This window comes from Schistocerca cancellata, chromosome 4 (genome assembly GCF_023864275.1).
Source record: "Schistocerca cancellata isolate TAMUIC-IGC-003103 chromosome 4, iqSchCanc2.1, whole genome shotgun sequence".
Taxonomy (NCBI): domain Eukaryota; kingdom Metazoa; phylum Arthropoda; class Insecta; order Orthoptera; family Acrididae; genus Schistocerca; species Schistocerca cancellata.
Window position 1 is genome coordinate 918,993,459 of NC_064629.1, and position 23,529 is coordinate 919,016,987.

Here is a 23,529-nt window from a genome sequence, read left to right on the forward strand (position 1 = left end):
TGTTCTGGCTGATCAATGTGGAAGAGAGAAGAGGAGAAGAGATACCAACAGTACCCTCCGCCGCTTCCGGAGCATAGCCGTCAGAAAGCAGGAGGTGTCGGTATAATTTGGTCGTGGGCGGGATGGCGATTTTGTCGCGGTCGCGGAGGCGGAGGCGGAGGCGGCGCGGCGCTCCCCAGTCCCCACCGCGGCGCGTCTTTCACCTTTTACCTGCCCCCTCCTCCTCCCCCTTTCGCTTTCCGTGACTGAGTCGTGGTCTCGAAGGCAGACAGTTGCGCTCCGCGCGTCGCCTTGCGCAGTGAAAGCCTAACGGTAGCTGCGGTGTTGGGTGCTGCTCTGCTTATGCAATTCTAGCCATGGCGAGTCGGCGACTGCCAGCCACCTGCGGGAGCCCTCGGTCCTTCTGACACGCCGTTCCCTTCGAGTGATTCTTCTCGCTGGCGCCGGGAGACGCAATTTCGAGAGCGACAAGGTAGGTACAGGCTGTGGCTGTCGCTTACGAGCGCCAGTAATGTACTAGCTTGGAACTGGCAACATAAGCGAAGCCCTCGCGATCGGTAACTGTTTCATTTGGATAGCTCGCTCGGCTTCTGGCACACGCAATATTGTACTCGCATAGCTCGTGGCCAGAAAGCTGAAGGCAAACCGGCGATCCGATCAGTCTTCCTTTTCCTTTCGGAGTGGGAGCTCGTAAAATTTTCTCGCGTTTTTTTCCACACTGAGTCTGATCTGCTATAAAGAAAATACTGGTGAGTACCACACTAAAGTCTCTACTTCGTCCCTAAACTTCAATTTACTCTTTTCGCTTAACGTATGTATCGAGATATATATTCTAAAATAATTTAAGTTTTTAGATTTTATGATAATAATAACATTGTATGCCATACCTCTTTTACAACAATATGACAGTTTAGACTTAGTAACTCAGCTATGTAGAAATAAAGGATCGCGTAAATTGTTTGCCTTTCTTTTGTTCAGGCTCGTTCATTCAATACGTTAAATAAACACCAAACGAAAGTGACAGATATACGATCGTATGAGGCGTTCACCATACCTCTCATTCACCACGTTAAAATATATAAGACAATACAAATTAAAATTTTACATCCGTTCTTTCCGACGCAGATCTGAAAGAAACAAACACTGATTGATGCCCTAATTTCACACGAGTAAAATGAAATGTTTACTGTTTGTGTGCGAAATAGCTGTATAGTCCTGAAATGGTTTCCGAGAAACGCTGATTCTGTAATCTTAGCTTTCCGAATCTCAAATAATAAAGACTGGTAAGCGCTGCGAGTGCACATGACGCGTGCGTCTGCATCCACGTTGTCGTTGGGCCAAATAATTTGTGTTGAGCTGTCTACGTATTATAGTGTCCTTGCTCAGGATCCTTGTAGGTGCGGAGAAAGCTGCTACGCTGACCACACTACGGTCAGTAGACACAAGTCTCTGGCAGTCATATGCAAGATGCGTTTTGAACTATTTGGTGCTGTAGTGCGTTACTCATTTTTATGTCTCTGCTTTAGTTACGCCGTCACGTTTCCTCTTCAAACACGTCAGAACTCTCTGGTGCATGTTTCAGAAAATCATGTTAATGACCATACTGTGCTACATGAAACCTCTGCAGTTCGTTGTATTTCTCTGAGTACAGATGACAGTGACAATGGTAGTTTGGAGTGAAAAATGAGGTTAATGGCAATACCTAGCGAGAGAGAAAAAAGGACATAAGATTTGAAGAATATTTTGTTGACATCAACGTCTTTAAAGATAGAGCAACACCTTAGTTGGATAAGATTACTGCACGACAAACACCGATTTCAGGAGTCATCCGAAATTCGACAAAAATGTTTCAGGATGACAGTACGTCGATTTACAGCATGATCCTCCAGATTACGAATGCGGTGTTTCAACCACTGTGCTATTATATGGGAGAAGTTGCGAGAACAGGGGATGACGGCTGACGAATATAATGAATTTTTGTCAGATGATGCGTCCTGTGAATACATTAACCTGTGGCTGAGACGAGCAGCGTCATGCCGCAACAATACGCTGCCTGAAGCATCCAGCAGACACATCTTGGCAGCCGTGACAGATCTGAAATCTGCATTATTTTGCTGTATGAAGTTATTTTGCTGGGATTACGGAGCTCTCATGCTGAGGAGGTACACAGAATTTTCAAATGTTCTTAATCTTGTATCCATCCTCGGGAAGGCATACTTAATGAATATTTAGAAGTGCGATGAAGTGCTCTCTTTGTAACGTATTGTCAGATTGTTTTCTTGCTGTGGGAACTATTTTCGATGAGTCTTCCGAGGGAAGCTCTTCGACATACACATTCACTGGGACTCTGTTCAAAAAATTCTTTACTGCACTGTAGTGGATTTATGGTTCTTCAGATAAACGTTACATCTCCCAGTTAAATTTCGTTTGGTTAGTAATTAATTAAATTCGTGCACTTTAGTGTTGGTAACAAATTTACGTATGAAAAAGGACGATCTAGTCCAGTCGCAAGAAGGAAATGCAGATTCATTATAATTACGTTTATAGCAAATACTTCTGAGCCACAGCTAAGTTTTATTACTGTTACCGGTTTCAGAATTCCACAATAATGAATATTTTTGTTTACAATACTTTCAGAATCTAGAATTTTCCCATGTTGTCCGCCCCGATAGATCAGTGGTCAGCGCGGCGGAATATCACGCCACGGGGCCCGGGTTCGATTCCAGGCTGTGTCGGAGTCTTTTTCCGCTCAAGCACTGGGAGTTGTGTTGTCCTCATTATCATTTCATCATCATCAGTGGAAGGCAACGGGAAACCACTACTGGAATCACTTCCCAAGACGCTCATGCGGTGGACCTCTCTGACGAGGCTTTCCCCATGACAAGACCTGCCGTAAGGCAGAACACAGAGTTTAAGTATTTATGATTTTTAATCACTTTGTCTAGGTGTTATATCTGTAAGGTTTAGAGACAGACTGAGAAGTTGTGCAGACGACCTCTTACGACAATGCAACATTATAGGGTGGGACACGCTGCTCCCACAAAGCAGACGCGGAGTGTTGTTTCTTGCTGGCGGCCCAGCGCAAAGGTCTAAAGCAGAAGGGCCTTCATCCACAAGACTAATGCTTGAGTGTGTCTCTGTGTTCTCTCGTAGCTCCAACAAACCGTGCTGTGAACGTTCACAGAACAAAACAACGAATGTTTATATCCTACAGCGAAATTTCATGTCGCCAATATCTTCTTCCCAGTACCGGTAGCTTAGGCGAGTGTTGCGGGCAGTAGGCTAGAACCCCGGCCCTAGTAGGCGTCCAGTTTTTGCACTCTATCTCACCCACAAATCCTGTAGAGTGGTGCTCAGTGATTTCCGTATGTTTACATACATCACAGCATCTAGCCGACAGCCGAAAAGAGATGCTGCACAGTCTGCATGTATCGCCTTGTGTGCAGATGCTCGATTTTGCTCTGTCAACGGTTTCTTTCTTTTTTATTCATAATGCCGATTTATTCTTTTAACTATTTTTCAGTGCGTTCTTTTATTCTGTGAAGCTTTTTGTATGTTGTAACTTTTGTTTCTGTCAAATGAAGAGTCTTTGGCCAATTCCGGATGTCTGGTTTTATTCACGTATGTTATAGCTGGTTTTCACGATAATATTCTTAACTGTAGTCTCTCTCCTCCAGGGTAATTACGTCTTTATAGCACAGAAATGACCATAATAATAATAATAATAATAATAGGAAGAAGAAGCAGAAGAAGAAGATGGCGGAGTAAGGAACGAATCAAGAAAAGTGAGAGTACGGATTACCAGGTCAAGTGACCATTGCAGGTTCAACTAATATCTAACGTGAATCATCATTAGTGATGTAAGCTTGTAAAGTAAACTGTATGTTCAGTAATCATCGTTTGCTTCTAAAACTCTAACAGCAACCGTGCTTGCATAAATTATGGGAATTCAGGTCCTTGTATATTGCAAACAGTTGTTCTTTTTGATGCTAAAACACCTGTTAAAAGTGTTTCTTAGCTTAACCGAATAATTGCACACTCACGTTTGTGAAAACTGCAGTACCTAGAGACAGTCACCTACGACAATCAGTTATCGGTGGATGAATAAAACTGTAATAAGGGTTTAAGACAGCAAACAGATGTGGTACCACGTGGGCCAAGCAGTGGCCACTGATGCGTCCATGTTACGTCGAGCTTACTGAGAGAAAAGCCTCAAACTAAGCTACATCGTGGAACCAACATCAAACCGCCTGCCGATGTTACATAGTAAGTTCGAACGGAGAGTAATGTTCGTGTTGGTCATTTCGTGACATTTTGGTTAGTGCAAGGCATATTGCGTTTAAATGCGACACAACTTGTGGATGATCAAAATCGAATTTCGGAAACCTGTTTTCGTTATCGAGATAACATCTTACGCATGAATGCAGTTTGCAAGTCCAATCAAATATCAGTTTTCAGTGTTTCAGTTGTTCTACATGAATGGTGTCTTTAAATACGTAATTCCAATTTCATCAGCGCGATGAGGTGAGGTTGTCAGTAACTTCTTAATATTTCCATACGACAGATCTCAATGAGTTCTTAAGAATGAAAAGGAGATTTTTCAAGAAATTTTTTAAAAAAATCTTATCAACTGCTCGGTCAAGAATGCATCATAACGACCGGGAGAGCGGTGTGCTGACCCCACGCCACTCCTATCCGCATCCTCCACTGAGGATGACACGGCGGTCGGATGGTCCCGGTAGGCCACTCGTGGCCTGACGACGGAGTGCCTTTCTCAACTGCAGTTAATGCGTGCGAAACTGTTTGGTTACACCCACCTGGATCACGTGCGTTGCCGAAAACAGTGGGAAGTAATTATTGGTAAATCATTATTGTATTCCAACATCTTGGAGTCTCGGAATGACAAGAATATTTTCGAGACATTCCTGCTGCCGCGTACAGGATTAACGTCACCAGTAACAATTGTGTGCGGCAGGTCGAAAGAAAGAGTGGCTACGTAGTTTACAAGTTAACCACAAGTGTAGCTGGATGACACACTACAAATCCCATAGTCCAGGGTTCGATTCCCAGTCCGTCCTAGAATTTTTTTCAATCACTTATTACTTTTCTCACCTCTGGAAATTATTTGTTAATATGAAAAATACCGAGATATTCGACGGTTTTCAGTCTACGTTAAACTGTAGGTCCGCCAATAGCTGGTTGGGTAAGTCAGTTTAAAGATCGGAAAAAGTCGTGGAGATATCACCAGCAACAGGATCATGCACTGTGGTGTTCAAACTAGCTTTTGGGTTGACAACATCTTTACGTTTCGCCTTGTGCGAGATACAGAGCTGTTGACAAGCAGTTCGATTTTGTTAATTCGACAAATATATCAGCATGTATCTTTCCATCTGATAACACTAACATGTGATTCTCTTCAACCAAATAAATGAAATGTCTAATTTATCGGTCATTCAAACACTTCTTATTTTCATTCACGCAACAAAACGTCACTTCCTTCACTTTAACCAATATTTTACAAAGCAGTTAGCCACATGATACCCAGTCGCGATTCAAATGCTGTAGAACGTTTACATGGAGCACAACACGACTGTGAGAGCTGAAATACAGATCTAGCTAAGCACTTTCAGGATAGATTTTGGACTATTTGGACAGCCAGTTGTCCATCTCCGTAGCTTACTGCCACGACGAGGACCCTGGTTCTGTTCCTGGCACTGCTAGGGAGCACTCATCCTTGTGAAGCAAAGTGAAGAGCTACTTGAATTGGATGTAGCGGCTTCTGGAAAGCTGACAATGTCTGGGAGAGCGGTGTGCTGACACAATGTCCCTCTGTACTGCACCCAAGTGACCCCATTAGCAGAAGATAACACAGCAGTCGATCAGTATCTGATTATCATCAGGGCCGGAATGTCGAGTTTGTAAAAAGAAAAGAAAACATGACCAACGAGAAGAGGTATTGGGAAACCGGTGTGCGGACTGTGCACACGGTGTGGAACCAATAAATAGACGAGTGTCGCATGCAGGCACTGGAACATGCCACGTAGCCACAGCAAAGGATGGCCGCCATCATATCCGCACGACGACTCAATCATCTTTACAGGAGGTACTCTTCTCCCGATCTTCGATGAAGGCTTAGCCCTACGTACTGCTCCTTGCGTCGTTATGTGTCCGTTTCAGTTATTCTTTCCTTCTCCGAATGTCCTTTCTTGTGAGCATCTGAAAAAGAAAAACGGAAGAAAATCTACATTAGAACGTTACAGCACCATGTTATTCCGCCAGCAGGTGTGGCTCTATACCCTGTGATCAGGTTGCGCATTTGTCGGTTATGCGACGTTCTACATTTCTCGTAGAAACCACTTGCTGATCGACCAAACATCTCCCGCAGGTAAGATATTCCGCCTACCTGAGGAGGTTCCGCCTTCGGAAAATCGCGACGTACGTCCAAACGGAGTTTGAGAGCACGATTTTCAGGCAGTCGATATGGGTGTCGGCGGCCTTTCCACACTACAAAATTGGGTGCAGTAGCGTCTTACCGATAACAACTTCGACAATGAGGTCTTATGGGAGTGTGGACGTCAGGTTTAATAGGAAATATAGCTAGCTTTTCCCCTCAGTTCTTAGTTCTTCGACGTGTTGGTACCACGTAAGACGCCTGTAGAGGGTGATACCCAGGTACTTGGTCATCTTCCCTATTGTACAGCTCCACCTAATACGCCTAATTGCCTCAAGTCCACGGGAATTGGAAGTATCGCTACGAGGAATGCTTGGCTCTTCGTTGCGTTGAAGGCCAATCTCCATTTGGCATCCCATGATCCCAGGTCGTCTCAGGTGGTCTGGAGTCTCCGCTTCATAAGCTGAAAACTCGTCGTGCGTGCGTATAGCACCGTGTCATCGGCCTGCAGAGCGAACTGCACGAGTGGCCACGTTGGCAAATCCGCTTTATACAGAGTATACAACGAGGGACTGAGTTACGAACCTTGTGGGACTCCCACCAGAATCCACCGCTCTGTGGACAGGCCGTCCGTTGTCCTGACAGGGAAGGGTTTCTCTTCTGATTTCAGTAAACCCATCTGCGAGGCTGGAATCCTATGCACAATGATTTTGTACAACAGGCCCTTGCTCAGTACGCTGTCGAATACACTCGATGCATCCAGAAACGCTAACCCGAAGTATTCCCATCGCTCGAGTGTCTCCTTCACTTCTTCGATGAGTCTTAGAAGCTGATGGACTGTGTCATTTCTTCTTCTCAGGGAGTAGTTGAGCAGCTTCCACATGGTACTTGTGTACAGCCTCTCGAAAACCTTCGACACTGCAGGGGGCGAAGATTCTTACCAGCCTAAGGTATTGCTACTACCTCGACGTGCTTCCTCACTCTTGGAAAGATTCCGGTTTCAATTATGCTATTTCACCCACAATCTAATGCGCTACTTCGTCTGCTGTGACACTTATCGATGAATCAGCCAGGAATATTGGCAGGAGCTCGGCCACCTGCTGGATACGGTCGTCAGTGTCTGGGACGTCGATAGGCGTGAAATTTTCTGCAGACGCGTGCTCCACAGCGTTAGCCTTGGCACCGGACTCACAGACGACCACATCGCCCACCTGAAGCGGCGGGATTTTCTGCGTATGACGAGGTGAGGAGATTGTGTCTTTCACGCCGAGTCGTTGTCCAGACAGAGAGTGGCCAGATCCCTGGCTCGCTGAGGCTTGCCTGCCTCAATCAGGTCTGCTCTCGGGCTTGGCTTCCCTATCTGGCGTTGAGGCAGTGGTTCCTCAGGGCTACCTTGCTTTACCGTCAAGGTGCTTGAACAGCAGACGCCGCGTCCGTTGTGTGGTCTTCTGGCCATCTGGCGGTAGACTGCGACACGTGCTGCCCTCTAAACATTGCGCATGAGACGTGAACCGGTCCTAAGGGTGTAACAGATCGTGCAACTTCGTCCGCAGTACTCGACATTGGATATGGGCATGCCTGCTTCGATTGTTCGACGCCCTCTGTTGCGAACTGGACTTGTGGCAGGAACACCACTCGCTTAACTGTCACGTAGACGCGTCCTTTGTAGGTTGATCGTAGTGTTTTCCAAGTAACACTTCAACCTGTCCTACAGTGGTAACAGTATCAGTCTTACATTCTACGATGCCAACCGCAATCTACCAACCTGCACAGCTGTGCGGCACTGTGACAAGATGACACGTGTGATGATTTGAGACGCAGAATGGTACATCGTATGATATCAACTTCTGACTATTTTGGGTACTAAGATCCTCAACCATTGCATCTCAGAGGTTTTAGAACTCGTTGTGCTGCTCCACTTTCACGTGACTTCACATACCATATTTTAGTAGAGCAATGCTCGGCAACGTTTGACAAAGAAATCATAAGCCTTCTTCGATGAACGACAGGTTCAACTGGTTCTCTGTCATGCGCATTCGCCAGAATGTCACCCATCTAAAACATGTCTTCTAACAGCCACTGTTCACGTTTTGTGAAATAATTTGATTTCTGTAGAGGGAAATTTCTCAAGAACTCATAAGAGCCCTCTAATCGCACGCCACAAAGTTTAGAAGGAGATCATGTACTGTACTGTAATCATAATCATTTGTGTGTTGTCATTACCTCATCAATGCTATAAAGTGCATTTCAATTATATGTTTAGTTCTTGGTGTTGTAATTTTCACAAACGCTAGTACATGCCTGTGGCGTATAAGGAGAGATAAAAAATTAAATTAAATTTGCTCTTTGCAAAACTGGACGTTGTTCTGATAGGAAATGAAGAACATAATAACAATTATAGAAAATTATTGTAGTTATAAACCTGCCTGATTGTTTTTCTCTGAGGAATTTAATTTTTGGTGTTTACCTTTGTTTTCTAAAGTAATTGAGTGGACATATTACTTTCTGTTACGAAAACGTATCAGAAAATGACCAACAAATTCCATTAGTCATCGAAATTTAGTACCTTCAGTTAGCTTCATTGGCAAAGGATCGACTACTGCATTCATTTAGCTTCAGTATATGGTACACTAACACAGTTAGACAAATAATTTATTAGACTATATTAAACATACAGCTAATAAACAAACAAAAACGAGTTTCTAGACGACATAAAGTTAGGCTTTCTTCGATGAACGACAGGTTCTTCTTATAAGGTCCCTAGCTGAGCCTGTTAGGTCTAGGAGACATTGTGGGAGATGTGCTGCAGTTTGCGTTTCGCCGCAATTACACGCATTGTTGCTATCAACTGGAAGCAGTCCTTATTTTATAGTCTTTGGTTCTAGCCGCTCGCAACCTGATTCGGTCACTAGATCTGCATGTCCTCGATTCGTCCTCCACGCCGCCAACTAGCCTATCGTCTCAAGGGGTAGCAAAAACGCACAGTTCGTTTTTGTTCCCTCACTCTTTTGAGTGTCGTCTTGACTTCACAGGCAGTTGTAAAACGCTCTTTCTAGATTTAAGTCGCTACTTATCTGTTTGCTTCCCCTAGATGTGGTACGCTTTTGTATATTAGATGTCTGCTGCGATATTTTTCCGGATATCTGGCGGGGCTATTGCAGCAGTATACAGGGTGTAACAGAAAGGTATGGCCAAACTTCCAAGGAACATTCCCCACTCACAGAGGAGGAAAGTATGTTATATGGACATGGGTCCAGAAACGCTTTATTTTCATGTTAAAGCTCCGTTTCTACACATGGTGCGGATCAGTAGGTTCTCATGTAGCACTCTCCAGACAGTCATGTGATCAACATTACTTGTTGCAGTTAATTGTCTTGCGCTGATACCAGGGTTGTCGTCAACCGCATAAAGAAGTTCCTTCTGCAGCTGAGGTGCCCTCGTCCTTCTAGCCGTCCCCCAGTCTCGAGTAGTAGGCTGAAACGTTCCACGCTCCATAAGACGTCAATCAGTTACTTCATACGTCCTCCTTTCCGCGCATCGTCTTTCTCGAAATCTCTCCCCCACACAAACGTTGATCATTACGGCCATTATCACCTTCTAATTCGTGCAGCAAATGGGCGTCTGCCAAATCCGCATTTGAGTACACTTCCATAGTACTGTACCAGAAACTAAGTACCAGACGAACATTAAACAGTTGATGCTACGTGCTTGATTCTAGTAGAGCAATGAAGTTAGATGCATGTCAGCACATCCAATGAAGTTAGTCACATGTCAGTATTGCATTCGCTCAAATGGACCAACAAACACTGGCGCTGAACCTACGAATTACAACTTGTTTTACATTCTGAACAAACGCAACCAAGAGGGCACTTTGAACATTTTATGTAAGGAAATGTTTCTTGTAATTTTGGTATGTTCTGTTCTGTGCATTTCCCACGATTAATGTGATTATGAACAGAAGTACAAAATGAGCTGTAACAGGGGAAATAACGCGTTCCCGAGACCATGTCCGGAAACTCCAGGTATGTATGTGGGACATATAATCTCGCTTCCCCTCTATTTTTTTGCTCACGATTAATTGTAGTAGTATAATTTGCGGTGATCAGGCCTGGGTGAGGGTTGGTTAACAGAGAGAACATGCTTCACGCAAGACCTGACTGTTTTGCCTAAAACGAAAACACGGGGCTCTTTACGAATATTAATGTTTCTCAAATTTGGTGGAAAAATGACGCTGTGAAAAGGATAACAGTACATACTATTTTATTTCCTGTACTGAGTTCGTAAGTAACACACCTCATAGAATCGACCATTCTAGTATTAACAGTTAAATTTTTGTTCCACTTTCACAATGAAGTTTGCCGTTGCTGTACTATTTATCAATAGTAATTTATCTCTCTATAACTGTCAACGGTAGAATTATAACTTTTCAAATATTGTTGTTCCGCCAACGGATGCAACTGACTAAGAATGACGATACTGTTTTGTCCATTGATTTCGTGTGCAATTGCGCACAGCCTCCGCGAATAAACGTAATTATTGTTCAGTATTGCCTAAGCAATCGACGGGAAACTTCCAAGCTCATATTTCTTGTTATTAGGAAACCGTTCAAAATTAAAATAATTTTTTGGTGCTACTCAGCTGCACGCGAAACCCAAACGGCTCGCACCTCACATTCTGGCGCGTGGCCGCTAGCGCTTTGGGCATTGTTGAATGTAACAGCAATACAATACAGAACAGTACAATACAGTACCCCTGCCGGGAAAAGGCGCGCTCAGCGAAAAAGCGATGATTCATATTGTTATCGATAGTAGCACCCCTTACAACCCATGGCAAGCAAAACCATCTCCTTAGAGTGGGAAGACAGGATGGAATTAACACCCCGTTGACGACGGTGCTGATGTAGATGGGTCACAGACACAGCTGGGGATTCCTGGAAAATTAATTGACCGAGACCTGTCTATGGCACAATCGTCATGATGTGGCAGAGGAAGAACACTTAAAGCCTAAATCAAGATAGTTTCTCTAATTCGATTCAGGAAAATGTCGCCGTGTTTCCTGCGGAAAGGTAGCAGCTGATTTTCTCGTCTAATCGGAGCTTGTCCCCGGTCTTCTATGAGTGGAAAAGACGTTAAACGCTGCTTCCGCTTTCTTCCTTTCATTTTCCCGCCGATCTATTGGAAGCTGGACAACCTGTGGATTCGTCACTGTTAACCGCACGTTCCAGTAACAAGTCTTCGAAATTGCAAACAGAGCATTAAATGGTGACGTTAACCGCAGCTGCTCCGTTCAGGAGCTGTCGTTGCCGGCTTACTTTATCTAGAAATTGACACGGTCGATTAGACGTGGATTTTAGCTCAACACTTCCTCATAAAGTCGTGAGACGCCATATGGATTCTCATTCAGAACTATCGAATCGTACAGGTAGACTTAATGTAACTTTAGAGCTTTTTCCATCTTTGTAAAAGCGAATACTGAGTAGATTTACCTTACAATGTCAGCATATAGTTTATGACGAGACTTTATTTATTTCGTTACAAGAGTTCCGTATCTTTTTTGGCCACAATCTCGATGTTCTTGTAAGTGACAAACGCTTTTTTTTCTAGCACAGGAAAGGTATCACCACGACAACAAAAAATTTAAAAAATAAAAAACAACCGAAATGATAGCGATGAATGGCTGATAACTTGTAACTAAAAGGTCACCATGACAAATACAGACACAACAGCCGGTCGCAGACCATTACACAACCAATGAAAATCTGGGAAATGTAGAGAAGTAACACATTTTGTTGCTGAGCAAAAGAAAACGAAATTCACTGCAGACGTGCAATGTTCTGCAAAGTCCTAGATGAGTTCTCATGAATCCCGGTCCCTGGACTGGAATGTGATAGTGTTTCAGCACTCTACCCATTTTTTATGTTGTTCTTTAGTTTTGATAATTGTCACCATTTCGCCAGGTGCAGCTTGTTCATACGTCTACGTACGGTTTTAGTGACGATACATTCAGATGAACGCACCGTTAACATTGAAACAGGGGCACGTTTATGTGGATTTCTTTTTTTAGATTTATCGTGTTTAAAATTATTTAGTCTTATAGAACTGGTGTTAAAGTATAACTTGGTATGTACTTGTATACTTACAACTCAACATTACACGTAAGAGTGCAAAATAATTTTATATAGGCTCAAGTCGAGTGCATAAGCGTGTCCCGGGTATGGGCCAAGTTTATGCACTTATGCGGGCACGTTTGCGCATATTAAACGGCATAATAATGAGCAAACAAAACACAGCACTAACATTTTCAAAATATTGTTTTTTATTTATACTAAACAAAATTACGGGCTTAAAATAGTATATTGCAAACATTATACTGGCAGCAAACAAATGTTTTGGCGAACTTCCACCTGTCAGCACAATGTGGCCCTTGAATGTTAACTAAAGAGTTGTCAAAACTCCAATTTATGCACATAAAATATATTGTTTACTGGCACAATCGTCGTGATCCCACCTTTTACATCAAAGGCACTGAACCCACCCTTGATTTCTTTTCGATTGGTCATGTCGTGTCAAGCAGGAAATACAAAGACAGTTTTCATCCTCTTCATCAGACTGCTACAGGTTATAAGAGAAAGGAAAAAGAACTGGATGGAACTTTGGTTGAGACGGGAATGATTGCTAACAGGCGCCTTGGAAAGACTACTTTGTGACAGTAGATTGAGAAGAAAGAGACAAGCTGATACACGTCATAAAGAGAAGCGGAAATTACATGGACCTGAAGAGGGTAGCAGAAGACAGGAGAGCATGGAGAGTTGTCGTGTGAAATCCTTCCTTTGGGCCGAAAGCTCAACGATCACGTCAGGAGGTGACCTAATCACGATTTTCCGTGTTCTTGCTTCTAGAAATTTGTTGCCCTTATCAGTCCTTGCTGTCATATAATTAATTCTTTCTCCTTGAGATTCATGAGGAACAAATAGCTTTTTTAGCAATTTCCATCTCTTATTTTCCTGTGCCTTCGTTTTTTTAGGTTGCGTTTCCAACTACTGTTGTCTTAAAGTTTCATTGAGTGGGGTATCAGTTAGGATGGCAACGCAAAAACTTGAGCCATCACCGTGTTTGAATTAGTTTGGAAACTACAGTGCTAAATTTCTGACTTTCAGATTATACAAATGTACCTTGTAAAGTAGAATAATCTTTTGTAAACTAACGTATATTTATCTGTTCTAAATTGTAAAGGGAATGTTCCCTAGGAGCTTCGATATTTTAGCAACAAATTTTACTCACTTTGCACAAAACACAAATATGTTCTTTGAACTAAGACGTTCTTTCAACTAGAGCCGTGAACTTTGTGAAAGCCCTCAGTAGATGGTAGTACTAATTTTCCATAGTCGTTACCGCTCCAGCAGGAATGGTTTCTGTGAAAAGTGGTCTGCGTTAACCGGGCCCGTTCCTAAGCGAGCCCCGGTCTCCCTCACGTTTTGCGAATACAGTTGAAAGGCTAGTAACAACATGAAAACCACCACTGGCAACAACAAACCTGCAGATGACAATCTGTCTTAAAACGCCGGCTGTACTGCACAGGAAAGATAGAAAAATGAAGAATTTAATGAGTTTTTAAGTAGAGTAAAGGGAAACCTACTGATGATGATCATGTAACATCACCGACACGTGTGTGAGCAAAGAAAGAAAGACAAGAAATTCTGTTGTGCTCGAGGCAGAATTCTCAAAATGCAATTACTGTTCAAGCACACACGGACGCAAATAGTGACTTTCCTGTAGACAATTAGCTCAAAACGAGTAGCTAGCAGCCGATGTAAGGCGGTATTCTATTAAGCGTATCGTAAGGTTCGGGACGCGAGATGCTTGGAATAAACGGTAATTTTAAGGTTGAGAGCAAAGTGAGCAGGAGCGCCGCGTCCCTGGGTAAATTTTAAAGCTGCGCCATGTTAGTGGGTCAGTGCAGGCGTTGTGTGCCGGCCTTGTGGCCGCTGCCCTGTCTTTCGCATTTCTGTGAAGTAACGGCTCCAGCTAAATCCGCCGCGCCAAACCGGTTCTTCTCGCATCCTCATCATACAGCGGACAACCGCAATCCGCTTTAAAGAGCAAGCGTGTGCTGGGCCGATTCTCTTATTATTGGATTGCGAACAGTCTGTATTCGTATAGTACCAGTGAAGCAAAATCAAAAAGAACGCAGTCGTTGCTTAGAAATGAAGCGTGTATGAGATTTTCCTCCTAGTTTAATTACTCAGAAAATACCATGTTACATTCTTGGAGTAATACACTGTCGCATTTTCTGGGGAAGGACTGCGATATGCACTACGTTTACGCGGGCTCCTTACCGTAAACCGGTTTCTCAATACCGTCTCTGTTCGGTCATGATCATGTAACATCATCGACACGTGTACTAGCAAAGAAGGAAAAACGAGAAATTGGTGCCACACAAATATCCACGCTGGAAACCCAAGTCTCTGGGCCGGCGGAAGTGGCCGTGCGGTTAAAGGCGCTGCAGTCTGGAACCGCAAGACCGCTACGGTCGCAGGTTCGAATCCTGCCTCGGGCATGGATGTTTGTGATGTCCTTAGGTTAGTTAGGTTTAACTAGTTCTAAGTTCTAGGGGACTAATAACCTCAGCAGTTGAGTCCCATAGTGCTCAGAGCCATTTGAACCAAGTCTCTGGTTTCGCATCTAGATTTCAGCTCCCACTATCGGTATTCGCTCCATGTAAACATTCTATCGCATTCGAACCGCTATTTGACTGTCAGGTTGCTATTTGATCTTTAAAATATTGGTTAATGCGGACGAAGCGAATTTATGTGAAGTGAATGGAAGCTTCTGATCGAGACATGTCGTTCGAATACGAGCATGCGCGTATATAGTTCTATAATTCGAGATCGCCCTCACTTATGTACACTATCGCCGGCCGGGGTGGCCGAGCGGTTCTAGGCGCTACAGTCTGGAACCGCGCGACCGCAACGGTCGCAGGTTTGAATCCTGCCTCGGGCATGGATGTGTGTGATGTCCTTAGGTTAGTTAGGTTTAAGTAGGCCTAAGTTCTAGGTGACTGATGACCTCAGAAGTTAAGTCCCATACTGCTCCGAGCCATTTGAACCATATGCACACTATCGGCTATTAAAACTTCAACCTCAGGGAGGATGGCAAATAACGAATTTTACTTATTGTGGGTATCAGTATAGTAGGAAGAAAACATGATTAAATTTGTACATGTTTGGGGATTAAAGGATGCATTATTAGTAAAGACAGCTATCATCTCTGACAGCAACAACGGCTCCTCCCCCGCTGGGTATACAGGGTGTTACAAAAAGGTACGGCCAAACTTCCAGGAACCATTCCTCACACAAAAATAAAGAAAAGATGTTATGTGGACATGTGTCCGGAAACGCTTAATTTCCATGTTAGAGCTCATTTTAGTTTCGTCAGTATGTACTGTACTTCCTCGATTCATCGCCAGTTGGCCCAATTGATGGAAGGTAATGGTGACTTCGGTGCTTGTGTTGACATGCGACTCATTGCTCTACAGTACTAGCATCAAGCACATCAGTACGTAGCATCAAAAGGTTAGTGTTCATCACCAACGTGGTTTTGCAGTCAGTGCGATGTTTACAAATGCGGAGTTGGCAGACGCCCATTTGATGTATGGATTAGCACGGGGCAATAGCCGTGGCGCGGTACGTTTGTATCGAGACAGATTTCCAGAACGAATGTGTCCCGACAGGAAGACGTTCGAAGCAATTGATCGGCGTCTTAGGGAGCACGGAACATTCCAGCTTATGACTCGCGACTGGGGAAGACCTAGAACGACGAGGACACCTGCAATTGACGAGGCAATTCTTCGTTCAGTTGACGATAACCCTAATGTCAGCGTCAGAGAAATTGCTACTGTATAAGGTAACGTTGACCACGTCACTGTATGGAGAGTGCTACGGGAGAACCAGTTGTTTCCGTACCATGTACAGCGTGTGCAGGCACTATCAGCAGCTGATTGGCCTCCACGGGTACACTTCTGCGTGTGGTTCATCCAACAATGTGTCAATCCTCATTTCAATGCAAATATTCTCTTTACGGATGAAGCTTCATTCCAACGTGATCAAATTGTAAATTTTCACAATCAACATGTGTGGGCTGACGAGAATCCACACGCAATTGTGCAATCACGCTAGCAACACAGATTTTCTGTGAACGTTTGGGCAGGCATTGTTGGTGATGTCTTCATTCGGCCCCATGTTCTTCCACCTACGCTCAATGGAGCACGTTATCGTGATTTCATAAGGGATACTCTACCTGTCCTGCTAGAACATGTGCCTTTACAAGTACGACACAACATGTGGTTCATGCACGATGGAGCTCCTGCACATTTCAGTCGAAGTGTTCGTACGCTTCTCAACAATAGATTCGGTGACCGATGGATTGGTAGGGGCGGACCAATTCCATGGCCTCCACGCTCTCCTCACCTCAACCCTCTTGACTTTCATTTATGGGGGCATTTGAAAGCTCATGTCTACACAACCCCGGTACCAAATGTAGAGACTCTTCGTGCTCGTATTGTGGACGGCTGTGATACAGTACGCCATTCTCCAGGGCTGCATCAGTGCATCAGGGATTCCATGCGACGGAGAGTGGATGCATGTATCCTCGCTAACGGAGGACATTTTGAACATTTACTGTAACAAAGTGTTTGAATTCGCGCTGGTACGTTCTGTTGCTGTGTGTTTCCATTCCATGATTAATGTGATTTGAAGAGAAGTAATAAAATGAGCTCTAACATGGAAAGTAAGCGTTTCCGGACACATGTCCACATAACATATTTTCTTCTTGTGTGTGAGGAATGTTTCCTGGAAGTTTGGCCGTACCTTTTTGTAACACCCTGTATATGAGTTTGGGTAACAGATACAGGTGCATCGTTGGATGCTGCTTCAGCTCTCTGCCACAATTCATCAATCGTAATGGTTGACGACTGGTGGTGTCCCAGTCCCCCGGTAGCCCACGACTGAATGTTTTTAATGGCTGATGGATCTGGCGATCGTGCCGGTCAGGGCAACACTCAAAGACCCTCTTGTCGAGGAAGCTCATGAGAGCACAGGAAGAATGCTGTCTTGCGTTATCTTTTTGAAATAAAAATAGTTATTCTGCCTTAACAGTGTTACCCGAAATGATGTAGGTCTTCTTGGTTTTATTGAGGCCGTGGTTTCCCATTGTAAGAAATCAAAAGAAGATGTATTGGACTGACGGGGAGTTGTTACATTCCGTTACTCAGTTGAACAGAGCCACATTTTAACGTCATTAGATAGAAAAAGATATACAAATGATGACGTTCACGCTAAGACAAAAAGCAAAAAATGACGCAGCACGAAGGAATTACACAAATGGGACGGAAATCTGTAGATGTGATGTGCATGTACAGACAAACAAATGATTACAACTTCAGAAAAAATGGATGATTTATTCACGAGAAAGAGCTTCACAAATTAAGCAAGTCAGTAACGCGCTGGTCTGCCTCTGGCTCTTTTGCAAGCATGGCAATGATTGATTGACAGAGCTGTCGGATGTCCTCCTGAGGGATATAGTGGCGAATTCTGTCCAATTGGAGCGTTAGATCATCAGAAGCCCCAGCTGGTTGCAGGTCTCTGCCCATAATGCTCTAAAAGTTCGCAATTGTGGAGAGGTCCTGAGACGTTGCTGGCTGTAGACAAGCAGTAGAGACTCTCACCGTATGCGGGCGGGCCTTATGTAAGCCTAGGATAGCATTCCACGAAGGGCAACAAAACGGGGTGCAGAATACCGTCAACGTGCCGATGTGCTGTAAGGGCGTCACGAATGACAACCCAATGGGCCCTGCTATGGAAAGAAATGGCATCCCAGCCCATCACTCCTGGGTTTTGGAGCGTATGTCGGGCAACGGTCAGGTTGGTATCCCACTGCTGTCTCCAGACACGTCCCACTGACTGGAGTAAAACTATCTTCAGTGATGAGTCCCGCTTTGAACTGAGACCCGATAACCAAATCTCACTATTGTCCGCCATACTGCCCAACAGCTGGGATTGATGGTCTGGGGTGCCATTTCTTTTTATAGCAGGACCTCTTGGGCTGTCAACATCGGCACCCCTACAGCGCAGCGGTACGTCGACGAAATTGTGCGCCCCGTTTTCTTGCCCTTCATGGCAAGCCATCCTGGGGTTACATTTCAGCAAGGTAATGTCCACCCGCACACGGCGATACTGCTTGTCTTTGTGCTTGCCAAACGCTGTCTGTACTCGGCCAGCAAGGTCGACGGATCTCTCTCCAATCGAGAACGTTTGGAGCATTATGGACAGGGACCCGCAACCAGTAAGGGATTCTGACGATTTAAAGCACCAATTGGACAGAATTTGGCATGACATCCCTCAGGAGGACATCCAAAGACTCTGTCAATGACTGACAAGCTGAATAACTGATTGTATAAGGGTCAGAGACCAACGCGTTATTGACTTGCTCAGTTTGTGAAGCTTTTTCTCTTGACTAAATCATCCAATTTTTCTGAAATTGTAATTATTTGTTTCATTGTACATCACATCTACCTATTCCCATGCCATTCAGGTAATTCCTTCTTGGTGTATTGTTTGTTTTGTCTTAGAGATATTTGCTGAATGAGGAAAATCTAATTGTTTAACAACAATTCTATATTCTACATATCTGCTATATCGACTTTACTTTGGTGGCAAAAGCTCTTGTACCCAATCAAAGACTGCTGACAAAACATTCATAAGTTCCGTGCGAATGAATAGAAATGTTTCTTCATTCATCCTTAAGTTTTCTGGCCAGTCCAAGTCACCAAAATATTGGTGTACTTTTTTCTTACTACACCTATAACCTAAGTGCGTGTAATAAAATAGTTCCTCACGCATTAATTGCCGTGGTTAAGATTTTTAAACGACTTTTCTTGTAAGATCTCCTCCTCCTCTTCCATCTCCTCACGAGTTCACTGAATCCCATAATAAAATCGTACTCTATTTTTACTAATTATATTACCAAGCCACTGATAACCACCCTTCATCGTGTTGACAAAATCGGAAAATAATAAATGATTGTGTTAACAGAATAGTTTCAGACTTAACATTTAAACACGACTGTACAATTTAGTTTCAGAAATTCAGTTTTCGTCCTCTGCAAGGTATGCTGTAATTAAACTGGATGATAGGAACAACAGGAAAATCCAGCTAGGTGCTCTCACATTCTGGAACAAAAAACCTCGTGATGCTGCACCAAACGCATTTTCCGAAAATTATTTACAGCAATTGGTGGAACAGGCCACCCGCGACGGAAATTTATTGGATCTGCTGGCAACGAACAGGACTGAATTTTCCGATTCAGTACATGCAGAGACTAGATTCACCGACCAAAAGACTACCGTAGTGTCACTGATCGTCAGTGTTATACGACAAGTTATATGGATATTTCTGCTTAACAAATGAAGCAAGAAAATCATTGGGAACTACTTGAGCAGTCACCAGCTGCAAGCTTTGGAAAGGAGAGTGTTGAGGACCTCTGACGTGTTAGGAAAGGAAGTGAAAGGTGGAAAGGTCACACCATTATACAAAACAATATCAGAATGCTAAGGTAAGAAAGCAGGAAAAGCTGCAGAGCAGTTTCAAACGAAGCCAAACCCTTGGTCACCAACACTGGTCATCCTCATAAGACGACGAAAGTTGAAAAGTCGACATTTCCGTCAAATAATATCTTCTATACTCCCTAATGGTATACCATCAAGAAATATAAAATAACTCGGCATAATCTCGGATGAGTATCTAAACTTAGATGCGCAAACTGTCACAACATGCAGGAAATATCTCTTTGACCTACATGCAACCCAACACTTTGGAAAAAATATTTACACCTAAAATATAACAAAAACTAGCTCAGTCTTTAGCAGTGCCAAATCTTTACTACTATGATGTAATTCAACACGACGCAAGTAGTGAAATGTCGAGATGACTGGAGATATGAATGTTTGCTTAAGATACGTGTGTAACATTCGGTTGTTTGATCTTCGTTAGCCCTTGCTTTTTGCAGTAAGAGTGGATTCGAGCGCATAAACGGCGTAATTTTCACACATTCTGTTTACTTTATCAAATCCTTATTCAATGTTGTTCGAAATATCGCTCCTCGCTCGTCAAATTCTTAGCGTAATTCCGTAACTGCAATACAAGATCGGATACCTCCAGATCTTGGCTGTACCTAAGCATAGCACTATATCTTTCCCCATCTCCTTGTCCATTTCACATCTTATCCAAATGCACTCTGTATTTGAGTGTAGATTAATGCTTTATCAGTTACAATCACCCTAGTTTGCCTTTCGTATTTCTATCACTGTTTGATCATATTCATGCTTTCCTCATCCTTATCTATCTGTTTTCTCTCTTCTATCTCTTCAGCTAAGCTTACCCTATTACTTCTCGCCCTATCCCTGAGCAGTCTGCTTCTGTTAGATGTCAGTACTCTCATTCGACAAAACCATAATAAGGAAATTACTTAACATGGTGTTAATAACACTGGCATTCCTGAAATACCATATATTCATTACTGTAATTATTGCAAATAATTTTGTAATGTTAACTAAGGATGTCTGGTTAGTTGTAAAAAAGTGCTCAAGGGCTTTTATCCTGTAAGATGAAATAAATGCGTAAGCAAATAAATAAATAAGTAAAGCGCCGAACGAAGACAAAACAAGCCTAAGAACAGCTTTGTGAGAATAGGTTCATGAATTCGAAAGTACGATCTTACCTGCTGAGCTGTAAAAAACGCTAAGTGGTTTTGGTCAATCGGTTAATTGAACAAAGTAGTCTGCCCAGTTACTCATTCGTCTTTAGAAACTGCTTCACTGAATAAATTTCAACTCAGCTCCTACTTCGACGGTTGTGAAAATGACAGATACAGAAATTAGTGAGCGCTGCGCGATCGCCAGTCACAGATTTTAAGTACATAGGAGTTTTTTTTCTAGAGCGATTTAAAATGAAACGACCGCGTAACTGTAGCAGATGCCAGATTCAGAATCCTAAGGAAGTGGTATTTCACGTCACGTACAAACCTCTTCTTCAGTATCCTTCATCTGCCTTGGATGCCTGCCAAGTTGGATTGACGTAAGAGATAGAAAAGAATCAAAGAAGAGCTGCACGATTCGTCACAAGTTTACTTAGTCAGCTTGAGAGCGTAACAGGCTAATGAACTGTAGTGGGAAACGTTCGACGAGAGACGGGGAGCGTTATTCATAAAATGGGTCCAAAAAATTCTGCTTCCTCCAACATACATCTGTGTAATGACCAAGTTGCTAAAATTCGATAAATTTTGGCTAATATAGAACAATAAGCTTTTTGGTTATTTTACCATATTCGTATTGTTCGTAGAAAAGAGCGACAAATAAGTTATTCCTTCTGTGACAAAAATCATTACCGAACAACTGCATCTTCGCTTCATGGACTACATTTGCTTCTTGTCAGATAGAGATTGTCTATATTGGGTCCGGCTGAGTTGGTAGAAGTGTGGGTAGCATACCATGCTTAATGGTTTCTTCACTTCTAGCAGTTGGCCACGACAGGGAGAACTAACGTTATATGTCGATTTGCATTTACGTGTCCACGCCCAAATAGCTTTATTTCGAGCAGGAACATTCATCATCCGCTGCCTGTTTACATTTTTACTGTTGAGGGAACCAATGGCTACACTACAGGATTCTTTCGCGGTTGTTTTCTGTAACCTTCTCATCACTGTGTTTTCCGCGAATCGTGTTCGTAACACAGTAAAGTTAGTAGTAAAGTTAGTTCAGGAAGGGTATCCCATATGGACATAAAACACGACTATCAACCGCATTACGAAATGAAATGTTCCGGTTAATGAGCATGTATCTTTTGCATTCAGTGGCAAGTTTGACATTTTGTAATCGTCGTCGAGCAAACAAACAGGAATTGTATAAATGTCACCACCTTCAACAAAACAAAATACATACACCATGTCTTATGGATAGGTTACAGCTTCAAATATGCGAATACATATTTTGTTTTTGTACCTGTCTTGCCTTAATATTATCTTGACTACTACCCACTTTTTCTTTGCGTGTAATACATTGACGAATACGATGCCTGTCCTTAGCAAAAATGGTTCAAATGGCTCTAAGCACTATGGGTCTTAACATCTGAGGCCATCAGTCCCCTAGACTTAGAACTACTTAAACCTAACTAACCTAAGGACCTCACACACATCCATGCCAGAGGCAGGATTCGAACCTGCGACCGTAGCAGCAGCTCGGTTCCGGACTGAAGTCGGCTTGTCCTTAGCGTGAGACTGTTAAAGGCACATATTTGCGACCAGAATTCACCAAGCTAATGACGACTGTTGAAAATAGATTTGAGTTCGAAACATGTTGAGTGAGAGACGTAAAAGTTTATAGCGTAGGTGCACCTGTTTGAAGATAATGTCATTTAAACAACTTATAATGACTGCACGACACGAATCCTATAAAACGTTTTAAATACCTAACAAATTCCCGTGATTTATTTTTAACTTTCCTTTATATTCCAAAAAAAACGTAACGTCATTTCTTTAAAGATGTAATATTACACCACAAATTCTACACTCGATAAATAAAGAAACTGAATTAAATTGCCGCAATAAAACGACATAGCTATATCTGTCATGTTGTAGATGAACTTATTTAGGCACACATAAAGAAACTACCCAATTACAAGAAAGAGAATTCATTTACGAACCGCCGCCCACACGTTATCGACATTGCAGCAAAATTAATATACATACAATATTGAGGCTGGTAACTGTAACCTTTTATCTACGTCTTCGTAAAGTGCGTTCTTAAATGCGTCTCATATGTCTTGATCACGAAACATGAAAAGTGAAATAGATTAGAAAACCAGCATCCCTTTTCCACTTGCATTCTAACAAAAGATTAACTTCTCATCGCCAGTGCCGCTGGGATGTATACGAGCACTGAACAATGAAACCAACTTTCAGCAATTTTCCCTCTGATATGAAATGGTAATTTTTATTGCGATTCGTGATCGCAATACGGCGCAAATAATGATGGTGCCTCAAACTTGCTAAATTATTGTGATTTTCGGGAGGTGAAGATGGAGAGGTGTT

The 23,529-nt window shown here is 43.0% G+C and overlaps 1 protein-coding gene across 3 annotated transcripts in view; it reads left to right on the plus strand.

The window, feature by feature from the left end:
• The first annotated feature begins 281 nt into the window (after positions 1–281).
• Positions 282–23,529, plus strand: part of LOC126185090 (uncharacterized) — a 427,180-nt gene continuing 403,932 nt past the window's right edge. For all 3 annotated transcript variants that reach the window (XM_049927887.1, XM_049927888.1, XM_049927889.1), the window contains exon 1: positions 282–472. The gene's annotated coding sequence lies outside the window, so the exon portion shown is untranslated. The remainder of the gene's footprint in view (positions 473–23,529) is intronic.